This window comes from Sipha flava, unplaced genomic scaffold, assembly GCF_003268045.1.
Source record: "Sipha flava isolate LNK unplaced genomic scaffold, YSA_version1 70_pilon_pilon, whole genome shotgun sequence".
Classification (NCBI taxonomy): Eukaryota; Metazoa; Arthropoda; class Insecta; order Hemiptera; family Aphididae; genus Sipha; species Sipha flava.
The window spans coordinates 844,944-858,868 of record NW_020273610.1 but is presented as its reverse complement, the minus strand read 5'-3'; the positions used below and the strand labels follow the sequence as shown (position 1 = coordinate 858,868).

The window sequence follows — 13,925 nt, the reverse complement described above, 5'->3', positions numbered from 1 at the left end:
TTTTCTTTGATGGGTTTAGGTATGTCAAGAAGTAACGATTATCAGATATCTTGCGCAAAAACATATTTATAGTTATTAGAATATTACTTAATGTAAAACTGTGCAGCAGAAAAACATAAAAGTAGCGTTATAGTCGAATTTTAGTACAATAAACATTTACCAAATCGTTTGGTGAATATCGAAAATCTCCATTTTATGTAAATGTTTACGATAATTACCGGTTAATTACGTTAATTTTCATGTTTTACATCATTTACCGTAACATATATATATACGGACTTACCTAAACTATAAATATTGTTTTTGAAGCACGTGGTCAAATCTGAGAGTGTAGTTGGGCCACTTTGGAATAAAACGTTTCGAGTGATCATATGCGTTCAACCATCGATCGGCCAAGAACGTCTTGTCGGACTATACTCAGGAAACACGGTGCGTCATATGTTTTTTAAGAAAACTGTCCGATATCGAGTTTGAGTGTGCACGCGGGTGGATATTTATTCAATCACTGCAGTCGGTTAAACGTTGGAAATATCTAAGTACCTGCAGAATATCGTGGTACATATCGTATTAATGTAACGAGCGAGAACCAGCAGATTTACACCTTTGCGTAGGGCACACAGGGATGTTGGGTGTGTGTACGGATTAATGTTATGGTCTTAGGTCTAGTGTCGGGGAAAGAGGGTTGACGGATGGGCTTCCACGTTTTCGCGATGACTTTCGGCTCGCGTTCCGCCGTAGTCCGTGCGGGGTTCGGGGCGCGCGCGCACACGTGTCATTTGCGCACACTTCAACTCAACCGTAATTTTTCAATCGTTCATCGAAAAACCATTGGTCGAAAAAAAATTTAAAACAAACGGTTTTAAACACAGTTCGAGATTGCTGTTCATTGACGTATGCGGAACGCATGAGATTATCCTGCGGGACACACTTCGGATGTTCACGTTGTTGAAAACATTTTTTAGTCCGTTCTGTTGATTTTATCGATTTCGATTATACGTGCACGGACGTTTTTTTTTTTTATTTTTTTATCGTCGTCCAGAGAAAACTCTTCGAAATGTTCACTGGCCGGCGAGCGCGTTGCACGGCGGAACGTTGAACGAGACGGACGCGGAGACCGTCGCGGCGCTGAAGGAAACTCCGTGCGCGCCAAGTGCCTCCGACTCGTCCGGACAATAACAACGTTGTGATAGTTGCGCACCGGACGAGTGCTCCGCAAATATCGGCAGTGAATCTTCGTGTTCGCCTGTAACCAAACACACGTCCGCGTCCACACTTGCGCCCACTCGTCGCGGGTTTCACCGACGGTCCTCGCCGCTAGTGCGTGATTTGCGCTTCCGAGGGCACGACGCAGACACGCGTACATCGACTCGTGTAGAAGAAAAATACACGTAAACGCGCACGTGCGTACCTATGTTGACGTATACTGTTATGCGTATGAAAAAAAAACAAACAATTCTGTGCAGGCGCAGGTCATAGAAGTGAAACTTCTTCGACAACAGTCGTGATAAAATCAAACTATTAATGTACAATGTACGGTTACTGTCGTAGAGGTATCAGTTCTTGTATTAGTCTTTGCAGAGAGTTGTTTAGTGATCGAAATGAGAAGATCTGTAAAGGGAGGGAAACAGGGCCGGATTTAGGCTTTCGGATGCCCCGGGCGAATCGATTTTTCGAGGCCCCTAGCGGTAAGAAATTAACATTATCCGTGCAGTAAAGGAAAAATTAAAAATTTGCATACTTTCCCGTTAAAATTATCCGCCCATACTTTTTTATTTCAAGTTTAAAATACCACTGTTCGTGCTTCACAGATCACAAATTTCTGTATGTAGAATAATATCACAATTTAATAGTAATGTAACATACAGTAAATACTAAATAGTTATTAATGGTAAGTAATACAAAAATTAATTAATTTTTATAAATATGGTAATTTTAGAAGTGATAAGTCTGACTTAAAAAAATTAGGTATACATTTGGTTTTTTTTAATGTCACGCGCATGCGTGTGTATAGGTATAAAATAAAGGTACGTAACGTAGGCCGCGCGCCGACGACAGCCTACGTTACTACCGGTGTCTGCGTTTGCCATCTCCTAGAAAATGACGCGCACGCGCGTGTATTAGTATAAAACGTGACGAATTTTCGTTGCATTACTGTGTGTCGCGACCTTGAAAATTTACTCCCTGCGCGCGTATAGAAGTTTCACTTCAAAAAAATTCAAAAAAATACTGCTAAACCGCCGTACGTGCGTGCGCGGTAACAACAATTGCAGCGTATACTGTATACTGGATGAAACGTTCAGTTCGTGCGCGGAACGTGATCGTGTCTCCGAAAGGCCAACGACGAACGTACCTCGCGGTACCGTAGATCGCCTGACGATGAAAAAACACAACGTTCGGGTGCAGGGTTGTCCCATCGCGCGCAGAACAAGACGGTCGAATCGCTGACGCTCAAAAATGTGTCCCGAGTTTCCATAGCGATCCGTAGATCGACGACGGTATGATCGCGTCCGTAGATCGCGTACAAATAAAATGATTATTTATTTACGATTTTCCTTTTGGCGATTAAACCGTACCTCGACAAAACCATTAGGTGTAAATTAATTTTAAACAGTGGCGTAACTGAGAATGTTTGATGGGGGGGGATCAAAATAAATTTGCAGGGTAAACTTGTGGGGGGCCTTTGCCCCCACGGCCCACACACCCCTTATCTATATTTTGTATAATTTAATAACTCAACACATGTAAATATAATCATTCTATATTACATAACATTATACATTTACAAATATGTTTTAAAATGTTTTAATATTTTACAATATTGTAGTGAGCCCAAGGCTAGGCGTATTTTATAATCAGCATTTAATCAATCAATATTTAATAATCAAAAATAACTTATTACGCATATTAATAAATTCGCCAAGGTTCAGCTAAATTTAATAATCAAAATAATATTTTGATTATTTGGTAGATTAAAATAGTATATGTATAAAATAGATAATATATTAAATTCGCATATACGCAGGAAAACCAGGGTAAAGGTGTAAACAACAGTAGTTTCACGTCTTTACATAATAATGCTAAATAGAGGGCAAAATAAAGTAATATTAGAATTAGGCCACTTTTACGTCATTGGAACCTGTATAAATACGGGTTGAGCATTTAGCATTATTCAGATGTAGATAGGTAGTGAGACTGATCATTTCCTCTGTTAAATAAATTATTGCTCGTCGTGGACATTGTAACAGCCACATCGCCGCGAGTAATAATTCTCTACCCAGTTTTAACTGTTATTAATATTTTATGTTATAATAAACCAGTAATTTTTCTAAGTATTTAATTAAGAATGTTCAATTATTAATATTACCTATCTCTCTCAACACGTCTCAAGATTACGTTCAACGTGCTACGTCGTTAAATAATTAATGTGTTACCGATCGTAGTGTCCTGCACAACACTCGCTACAATATTATGTCCAGACTCCTAGGATTTTTGGCAAGTTCATTAATGACCTCTTCATTTGAAAAATGTAACATCATTATGAATTACCAACATTGCCAAACCTTTAAGTCTTTTCTACAAAAAAATTAAAACATTTTTCTCATAAGATATTATGAAAATGTATTTTATTAAGTACAAGTGCACAGCTATTATAATTACTAACCTCGGACATACTGTTTCGAAGATACGTTTTTATCCTTTTAAGACTTTTGCATATTATCATTTGGGGAAATATTTTTTATTAATAATTTTATTAAATTATTTTTAATTAAAATTAAATAATTTTCAATGTTTCATTTTGCATAGTATTTTGAGCTTTTCCAATAGCGATAAAAGTTTCTGGATCTAATTTTGAAATAATTTCTTGTATTTTCGTAAGAAGAAGACGTATGAATGATGAAATGATAAAAATATGTTTAAAAATATTTAAAAATTAGTGAAATATGTAAAAATATGTAATTATACCAAAATATGTAAAATAAAAGTATCATAATTTTGATAGGAATGATTTAAATCATAAACATTTCTTATCGATTCTTAAATATCTCGTTTTAATATAATAAAAATATGCATTTACATATAAATCAGTTCTCTAATAATAAACATACAATTATTAATTTATTAAAAATATAATATCATTTTAATTTACCGTTGAGTATTGATTCAGCTAAATCACAACCAGTTAAACTGTTAAAAGTAATAAATTTCAGGAATCTCTCATGGATACAGTCGTTATCGTCAACATATTGAACACACATAGCCATTTGTTCAATAGTAGAAATATCAGTAGTCTTGTCAACTAAAACTGAGAAACATTTTGAAGCATTTACATTCTTAACTATTTTTTACAGCATAATGTCCCCCCATGCCGTTATGATTTCATTTTGAATTTGAGGAGTTAGGTATTTGTTTCGTCCTTTACTTTTAATGATATGCTTTAACATCTCATCACCATATGCTCTATACTTTAATATGGCTCTAAAGTTGCCTTGATTTAATGAACATTCCACTATAATATGAAAAATTTATATTAAGGTTGAGTTGAATGGTAGCATTATTATATAATATGTAATGCTATAAAATCATTTAATTTTAAACATACTATCAATTTTTCCATAATCTTTATGTCCTCGTAGAGCAATCTCTTGACGACCACAAAGTAAGACACAATCAACGATTGGAATGAGTCGCTCTCTATTCGCCTTGATTTGTTTAATTCTTTAACGAAAAAAAAATATCAAAGTAAGTACATACTTGCAGACTTAAGCTAATAAATGATTAAATACCTATCTGTATCCAATCGTTCTACTATAGTTGGCTCTTTTTTTTAATATATTTTTAAAAATTCATGAGATTTCAAAACAGAAAATGTATCGTACTCTAATGCAGAATGATTTCGAAATACCTATCATTTAATTAAAATTATAACAATATAATAACATGTATTCACAGGGAAATAAAATTAAAATTAAAATAATATTAAATTATAAGCGATTAAAAATTAAAACATTAATATATTCAATAATACCTCTTTAGCTTTTTTCCAACTATCAAATACTTCACTAACCAAATATTGTAAAGATTGATTTCCTATTCCACCGGTTTTTGCAAAAACAACACAATGCTTACAAAAAGCTCCATCTTCAACTTCCAAATAAACAAGCCAATTGAATTCGTTCAGCCATTTATACTGAAATTTTAAACCTCTTTTTTTGTTTTTTTTTATTTAATGGAAATACGTAATTATGATTTGGTAACCATAAATAGGTAAGTACCTACAGGTTTTAAACAAAAAATAATAAAAACAATTACATTGTAGTTTATATTATATTATGATATATTGGTAGGTTTTAACTATAGTTCTGACTAAATCCGACATAAGGCATTAGCATTCGAAAAGCTTACAGTATTTTTTTCTTCGTCTGATAATAAATCACGTTTAATAAACAAAGCAATGTCATTTTTAGGAGCATCAAAATGTTCCCTCTAAAAAATTACGAAGCACAATTTAATTTATTAATTTTAATGCAATGTTAGCAGGCGGGAGTCAAGCTAAAGGTATAATACCATATAACGATAGAACAATAGGTAGTGTACCTTATTTGTTTCTTGGACAGCTTGAATCAAATTTTTATTTCAACATGATATTTTTCACGTGATACATCATCAGATTTCTCTATGTTTTCCTTAAATAATAAACAAGAAAATGTATAGGTAAAATCGAATTAAATTGTTTTTAAATATTAGGTAGGTATTACTAATTATTATTATATTATCATACATTTTTAAATTCTATTTTTTTTTTTTTAATAAACTCATTTAAATGTTTTATAATAATTAATATGACATAACTAATAGTTATTGAATAAACTGCGGGGACTGCAATTATATTTTTAATCGGTACTTTTTTTAACTGGTGTTAATTTAATTTTGCATATTTTTAGCGCGAGTTGTAATGCTAATTATAATAAGTTGAATACGTCATACATAATATTTAAACATTTAATTCAGGGTCTAATAATGTTTAGTATTTTAAATTGTAATACTTACGTCAGGCCCAGGCTTCTTTTTAAAAAAAATTCAATAACTGCTAGTTGCTGATAATTTTCTTTTTTTTTTTTGCTCCATTTTGCTTTTAGCTTATAAAAATGTAACTGACACTGTGAATATGAGAGAATGACACGGTGTGTATACCTACTGTGTAGTGTTTACTGTTTATATGTAATCGCAATAATCAATGTAAGATACTTTGTGTCGGAGCGCGTTCTTAGTACCTACTATCTATGGCTATTTTTCGTTCTACGAAATGTAAATCTTGAAGTTACATTTTTATTATTATATTATGTTTATGCAATGGTGGTTTTTCCATTATCGGATTACTTAACTTACCATTTACAATCTATTCATAATTAGGTACAGTGTGTGGCAAGGCACCCAACGTTTATTAATAAATAAGAATTAAAATGAATCAGACCATTTATTTTGAAATCATGCTTATCGTTAACGGGTAAATATTTATATACGGGTAATATTTAAGTATACACAACTTCTAAATTTTTTTTTTTTTTAGTTTCATAATAATTTATAAGTTTTTATTTGAACTATTTGTAGGTATAAGACAACATATAAATACAGCTCATGGGGGGGATATATCACTCATATCCCCCCCACGTAATTATGCTCCTGATTTTAAAAGCATCTTTTCGGAAAATAACGTTATCCACGATATAGCGTTCTTATTTCAAACGTTTTAAATACTTCTATTATTAACATATAAATAACGTTGTAGGTATCTATTTTTTTTTTTGATAAAAAAATAAAAGCGCTGCGTCAAAGATAAAGCTTACACCTTTCAAAACAAAAAAATCTACTACGAATCAACGCTGAACAGTTTTGTCTCACCTATTTTCAAGTTTAAATCACTCGCGTAACTTGCGACCCAAACGTGTTTGTGTTTCGGTTGTACCAATATATAACGATTAGACGTTTAAGACTTATATTCCCAGTACGGCTACTGCAAAACCTTTATTCGTTCGGTCAGATATCTCCAGACGAACGTGACCGAGTTTTTTCTCGGATATCGCGTAAAAACGCGTAATTGCGCATACTCCTTAGGTACCACCTAGTTGGATCGCAAACTGTAACGGAGTCCTCGCGATACAAACTTACAGGAGTGCGCGGCTGCAGAAAAAATGTTGACGTCACGAGAAAATCTTCACGTCAAAGGGACGCGGGTACCGCAGGGTTCGTCTACGTGCCGAAGTCGACGTCGAACAAATTAGCGTATGACATCGAGTCGATGTTTTCGCTCGGCCTCGACCGACCGTTGGAACAGTGTACACACGTTTCCACATCATCGAAACACATTTGGACGGGACTCGTCGGGACGGGAGGTAGAGGCAATCGAGCGCGTACGTGAGTGTATCTTCGGGAAGGATTTATTTTCGGGGTGGGACGGGGAAACGGTAGTAAATTCGTTTTTTATGGTCAAAGTCGGTGTCCACAGCTGTGTATAACGGCACACACGTCGACACCGGTTGCTTACTATCTCTTTTTACGCGAACAATATTTCTTCTCCTCTTCATTTCTCCCCCACCCACCTGTCGGACGTACAATATTCGTGCACGCGCTCCCCGTCGTCGCCCTCGATAATATCTCCTCTCCGCATCGCGCCATCTCTCTCACTATATCTCTCTCTCTCTCACCCTCTCACTTCTCTTATTTTTAATCAGAGATTTTATCATTCCGCCGTGGAAGCGGTTTAATTAACCGATATTTATGTGTAGATGGCCGACGGATAACGCGCGGTGCCCATTACTCGCGGTGCAAACGACACTATCCGCCCGTCGACCGGCCGAGACGTGCTTGCGCGCGTATGGAACACGACGAATTTATTACACGAAACCTGTGCCGCCGATTTTATTCTCCCCCCCCCCCATCCGTGCCGCCCGCGTGTAACCGTGCGAGACTGTGCGCGTGCACTCCGCCGGCTAATGACTCGTAAGAGATTGTGCGGCGAAACCGATGACGTGTATCTTGTCTCCGTGTACACGCGGATGGGTTCCACGTGCGTGTGCGTGTGTGCGTGCATGTGTACACGTTTCTAGACAGTGGCATACCTATGGGGGGGGGGGGGCAAGGGGCATCCCCCCCCCCCGATAAGTTTTTTGATACCATAATAGAAAGCTTAAATAATGTAAATTATAAATATTTTTAATTTTCATTGATTATAATCGTGTTTGATATCAAAAGTTTCACTCATCGATGTAATATAAAATATCAATATTCGATCGAATCGGGATTAGCAGTGATAGTCACATATTGTCACTATTTTATAATGTGGTTATCGTTGACATGAAGTGATCAACATGAGTTTTAATTATTTAGTAATAATTTACAATAAAGTTTCAGATTATACCTATTATAACCATAAAAAATTGTACAATTAATTTATGCCCCCCCCCCCCCCAAAAATGTTTCAAAGGTACGCCACTGCTTCTAGACGTACGGCGCCTGTGATCGATAAGCTCGCGACGGTGGCCGGAGATCGCGTAAACGTTATTCGAACCCGTGCAAGTACTCTCTGCTCGTTTTAACGACACGTGCATACCCGTCGCAGGACCGATGAGGATAATAATGATCATTCGCACGTCGTACGCGGTGCGTTGCGGTACGACTAGGTTTAAGTTGCGATTCCTGAAGCTACGGTTTCTAAGATATGACAAGTGAACGCGATTTTGTGAGCGGGCGACGCGATAAAATTCAAAATAGATTTAATTTATGGAATGTCCTATTTAGATGGTAAACAAGTGGGCGGACGGACGACTTGTACTATTTTCGAATACTACAGTTCAGTTGTTTGTGTATTTTAATTTATAAAACTGAACATTTATTGAAAACCATAGATTCAAAAGTAGAACACAAGTAGAAGTCAATATTAAAACTTACCTAAACAAATTGGGTTTGTACTTTTTCTTTTTAGTTTCATTTTATTTGACATTGTTTGTTTCTTCGTAGCATAGTATTTAATGGAGGTATTTTCATAAAGTATTGCATTATTTGGATCCATTTTTAAGAATTTACTACATTCACAACAAACAACCATCAACTTGGATCATCAACTTAAAAATAATTGAAAAATATTTAAGTCTACAAATCGTCTGCCCGCAACCAGGACACTCACTCGCGCGCGTTGAATATCGCGTCGCCCGCCCGCTCGCAAAATCGCGTTCATCTAAGACGCACCGTAAAAGGACGCGTCCGTATACGGCGCGACCGAATAGGTTAGGTTAGGTATTCTGGGCTGCACTAGTTGCGTCCCAAAGATATCAACGAAAAAAGGTCTAATCCGAATCGCTGCCCGAATTTATTTTGGGTACAGACGAGTTGCGGCCCGGGTTTTCTAACCCTAGACGATTTAATCTTGACTGATAAAATATTTTGCGGGGCTTTTCATTCGAAATTCAACGGTTTGTTCTACAGGGCTAACATTTTTGTAATCATCGATGGTCTGAAAAGTGTACAGAATGATACCTATATAAAATTAAGAAGCACTCACTTAAATACTCGCAGAACAAATATAATTGAAAAATGTATTTATTAGAAATGCTATGAAACGGTTAGAAGAAAACTAAATTGACAAATTTGAATTTATACATCATACAAGTTTTACCAGTGCCATAATACCTAAGAATTTTACTAAATTATAATAAAATTTTTAACTTCAATAAATATCATATACGTTTTTAACAGTGCTGAAATTTTTTTATAAAAACAAATCATTTTAATATCAGATTTTAATGTCAAAAAAACTTTTTAACCTTGAAAAATATCATATATATTTTTATCAGTACCAAAATGTGTAAATAAAAATAAAACATCATTTTTAACCTACCTGCAGTAACTAATAAATGTGATGGAAAATGAAGCTTTTTAAATTTAAATTTACATATTTAAATTTCGGGCCGCAATTCGGAAAAAGTTTTTACTGCGGGACGCAACTAGTAGCCCCACCCGTATTCCGTACAACCACGAAACGTAGCCGCAAGAGACGCGCGCGGCAGGTCCATAATGTACATAATGTTATCATAGTGCCCTGTAATTTGACGTTTTCTTATCTTATCTGAAACCTAACGGGACAAGTGGTAATCTGTTATTGAGTAGGTTTTCGTGAATCATACATCAGTCGTGTTCGTCGTGCTTATCCGCGAATGTGCATGGTTTTCATTCCGTTCTATTTATACTTTAAACGCCGAAAACCAGTGGAACTACGCCTAACAGGCTAAACAAAAATATGTTGCCGAATACAATGGATTTTTTTTTTTCCAACAGATGGCTTGTTAGTTTAGTTATTTGCATATTTTTTATTTTTTTAGGGCGTACCTATTACTACAAAATAAGAGCACATGTGCATATCTTACGGTGCATATTTCTGAGGTTTGTAGAGCGTATAAATCCGGGGCCTAGTTGTTAATGTTCACTTCGTAAAGACGTTTAATCCGAGGTGGTGTCGCGCGTTAATTTTTTTTTTGGGTAAAAAAAAAAAAATTACCTGTAAAAGAATAACCGGTAAGTTAACGTACGCGGTAAAAACGAACATCTCTCTAAAGCTTATAGCCGGCCGCAGCGAACCGCGTTTTCGGATGTTTCAAAGCCGATCGCGCAGTCATCCGATCCTGCGACCGTTGGCTGCTGACGAGGATTGTTTCACGCGCACCGCACGTTTTACCATCATCACTGATATCGGGCCGCATAACGAGCGATTTTTTTTCCTCCGTTCTTTCCTCGTGTTTTCGCATCGAACAACTCGCGACCACGGCGACGAAAATGAATTCATTGTTGTTATTCATTGCGGCCCGTCATCAGCCGTACGGACGGATAGCGTGTCGTGTGCGATACGGTATTTAACAACATACGCGATCATCCGCGACCGCCGTCCCGGGCGCCATCAATCGGACACATTACGATAACAACACGAATAATAATAATAATAATACACCGTATACAGTCGTAAACATACCGCAATAATATAATAACTGTTGAACCGACACGGTGTTTTTTTGCTGGACCGGTCGACCGCGCGACGACGGTAAAATCATGTACGGAATCATCGATCGGTCGACGTCAGCAGACAGCTAATGCTATAAAGCCGCGTCGCGCAGATCGACTATCCTCCGGTCGGACCGATCGGCGGAAGACCGCTGCGGACGCGTTCGAAACTCGTCGATCCGACGTTCGTGCCGTTCACAACGTTGTACGCTCGGTGACCGATCACGGTTAAGACGGCGGTCAAAACGGTATCGGTTGGAGCGATCGGGATTCCGATTATCACTCACCACGTGTGTACCGCTGTAGGTCACAGATCGCGATCCGGTCTCGCGCGCAGGATTTCAACGCGCGATACGACCACGGGGACATTTCAAAACGCGCTCTTAGCCGTACGCGTGCGACGTGCGTTACCGGTAAAGCGGGGGTGAGGCGCGCGTACGGAACAAGCCGCCTGACAGGACGACCGATAAAATTGCAACCGGACACCCGAGAGCCGGACGGTAATGGGTAAACGACGGCCGGTTTATACGTTTGTTTTTGTTAGAAAATCCGAATCTCTCCGGATCGCGAGTCACGGCGTACGCGCTGGACCACGAATTGTTGCTGCGTTGGAACGCGTGGCAACTAACCCGACGCGTCGAGACGGTGCGTGATTGTGTGATGAACGCGGATCACCGAGGCTGGAATCAGCGCTCGACCGACGGCGGTCCTCGTCCGAGCGACGTGACTTATCAGCGCTGCGCTATAGTCGTTCGTACGCGTTCGCCCATGACGCTTTCGAAAAATACGTTATAATCATTTAAATAATAGTTCAATAATAATAATAATATATCTAAGCTCGACCGACGTCAGCGACCGTGGGTCGAGCACAAATCCCTAAAAACGTTCGACGGTGCCGAACGCGCGATAATGATTCGATTGCTATCGCCTGCGACTACGCTGCTGCGACGGAACACGAGTCCGGGAGAGTCGAACGCAATAGGGTTTTTAACACCCCCGAGTTCAAATGTAGCAATCCTGTTTTTTTTTTCCAGATCTATATAATCCAGAAGTGGAACTAGGCATTTTTACGCCCGGGGAAAATGGTAAAATTACGCCCGATCGTAGACCAACAGTCAAATACTCTTTTCTCGAGAATTTATTTCTAATAATTAATATACATTCATGCTTGTTGAGTTTTAACCTAATATCAGTATTCAACAAAGTTATAAATATCAAATTAGTTGTTAATAATTACAAAAATTACACCCTCTAAATTTTTACGCCCGGGGATGAATCCCCGTCTTTCAACCCCTAGTTCCGCGCCTGATATAATCCATAGTAATTACGGTTGAATACCGTTTTATTTAATTTTTAGCGCCCCCGATATTTGGGTTCTTGTCGCGCCCGCGACGAAGTACGTGTTTTGCCCGCAAGGGTCGCGTGTACCGCGTGTTCGGCGATAACGCGTCGTCTCGCAGTACGACCCGAACAAGACCGCGGCGGACGAAACGAAGTTTGTTGTCCGAAACCACCGGAACACCCGGAATCAGAGCTCGTGCAAAACGTTGCGCCGTCACGGCTGCTTGTAAGTTCATCGTGTCCTTCTTCCGTCAGCGTCCAAAGTATTCATTTCAGCAGCGTATGTGTTCACCGGGGCACACCCCCGTGCGTGTGTTGTGTGTTGTGTATCCAACGTCGCGGACGGCGAAACGCGCGTGCGGTTATAAATCTTCGGGACCGTCAAATTAACATAACAATAACCGTACAACACCGTCGTGTGAACACGTAAAACCCAAATACTATCCACTCAACCGATCGGTATGCGCGCGTTTACCGTGCAACGGTAGCCGAGTCGAATCTCCGAAACATTTCGGGTAAACGTTTTTATTTTTTTATCGACCGCTGCGGGATTTTCGTTCGCATTCGTTACGTGTTATTATTATTATCGTCGTAATCCGGATTATATGCGTCTCGCATCCGTTGCCGAAAAATGGTAAACGACACGCGGCCGATCTTATCCGACAGCGGGGCGGCGCGTGTTTACGAGACCTCGCGCGTCGTGAACACTACCGCTGTCGGTCGCGACACCGTGTAAATCACAGCGGAACACGTAACCGCCATCGAGTCGAGTTTCCACGTGGGGCACGTGCAGCGATCTCGGTTTCGAGTAAACGCACGCGCTTCGTCAAAAGATACGAGAAGTACGGTCGAAAGCGAAGACCAGTGGCGCTGCGAACGTACAACGGCCTCCGGCACCTCAGCGGCCACAAGCCTACACATTCACTTTGCGTGGAAAAATAATCTGTGCTCTCAAATTACGAGTATCAAGCACATGGTTCATACTAGCCAGACACGTACCAACTGTACCGTTCGGCAAAATGATTTCATTACGTGTTTTGATTTAGGTAAACCGCGTCTGAACGTTTCCGTTCCGTTCGTACACTTACCGATCCGACATAGTCCGTCCGGCATTCCTCGCGAGAATAAACTTGCAAACCGCAGAGTGGCCCCTCTGATCCCCGGCCTCGTTTCAAAACTGTGGTCGGACCTAAGCATTAGGGTTCGGCGCCACTGGCGAAAACGAACGGTGGGAGCGCGTGGAGAGTACATAGCGAGTCGACGATAATGGTCATAGGCGCGAGTTAATGATGATTACGATTGTTATACGATGATGCGGTTCTCGGATAAGTAATGATAACGTTTACTCTAAGTTAACGTGAAAAAAACGAATTTTAACGTTACTTGGTGGTGCAATGCAATGTATGCTCAATGTAATCGACGATATGTGGTTCAACAAAGTTCAAACCAGTGTTTCACGTATTTCGTCTTTCGGCGATTTCAACTAAGCCGTATTCCATAAGATTTTCACATTTTAAATCCCTTTACTGTACACTCAT

General features: G+C 38.9%; 1 long non-coding RNA gene across 1 annotated transcript; it reads right to left on the bottom strand.

Moving 5' to 3' along the window:
- Nucleotides 1–4,151: 4,151 nt before the first annotated feature.
- On the bottom strand, nucleotides 4,152–5,250 carry LOC112692142. Its single transcript, XR_003149387.1, has 3 exons — nucleotides 5,027–5,250; nucleotides 4,601–4,716; nucleotides 4,152–4,507 (listed from the first exon to the last, which is right to left on the bottom strand). It is a non-coding gene; the product is annotated as an uncharacterized LOC112692142 (long non-coding RNA).
- Nucleotides 5,251–13,925: the final 8,675 nt, after the last annotated feature.